Genomic DNA, 387 nt, shown 5'->3' on the forward strand with positions numbered 1-387 from the left:
CATAGAAAATGACACTTTCAAGGGAATATTAAGTGGATATCATACAACAAAGTCAATCCACCTTACTCTTTACTCAATAAACATTGTCAGCGTCAAGTGTCACAATAATCATTAGTCAAGTTTAGAAACCTGTTGCAAAAAGCATTATATAGCATGTCAGTATACTGCTCTAGCATGATGTAACCTATATGTCCGTTGTCCGCGCAATTCCAGTCATGGCTGCCTGGCGTGACCCTGTTGGATCTGACGCACTCTTCCGCATAGGCAATCGACAAACCTTAAAGTGCTATCCCAGATGACCACGCCAGTTGTCTGCAGCTGCTGCCTCGCTATGGAGTTGTACAGGCTAATGGCTCGCGGGTTGAAGTTTGGGTACTTTTTTACTTG

The 387-nt window shown here is 43.4% G+C and overlaps 1 pseudogene; it reads right to left on the minus strand.

The window, feature by feature from the left end:
- Positions 1–52: 52 nt before the first annotated feature.
- The window catches only part of LOC119587688, a 5,287-nt pseudogene continuing 4,952 nt past the window's right edge, over positions 53–387 (minus strand).

Source organism: Penaeus monodon, chromosome 23, assembly GCF_015228065.2.
Source record: "Penaeus monodon isolate SGIC_2016 chromosome 23, NSTDA_Pmon_1, whole genome shotgun sequence".
Classification (NCBI taxonomy): Eukaryota; Metazoa; Arthropoda; class Malacostraca; order Decapoda; family Penaeidae; genus Penaeus; species Penaeus monodon.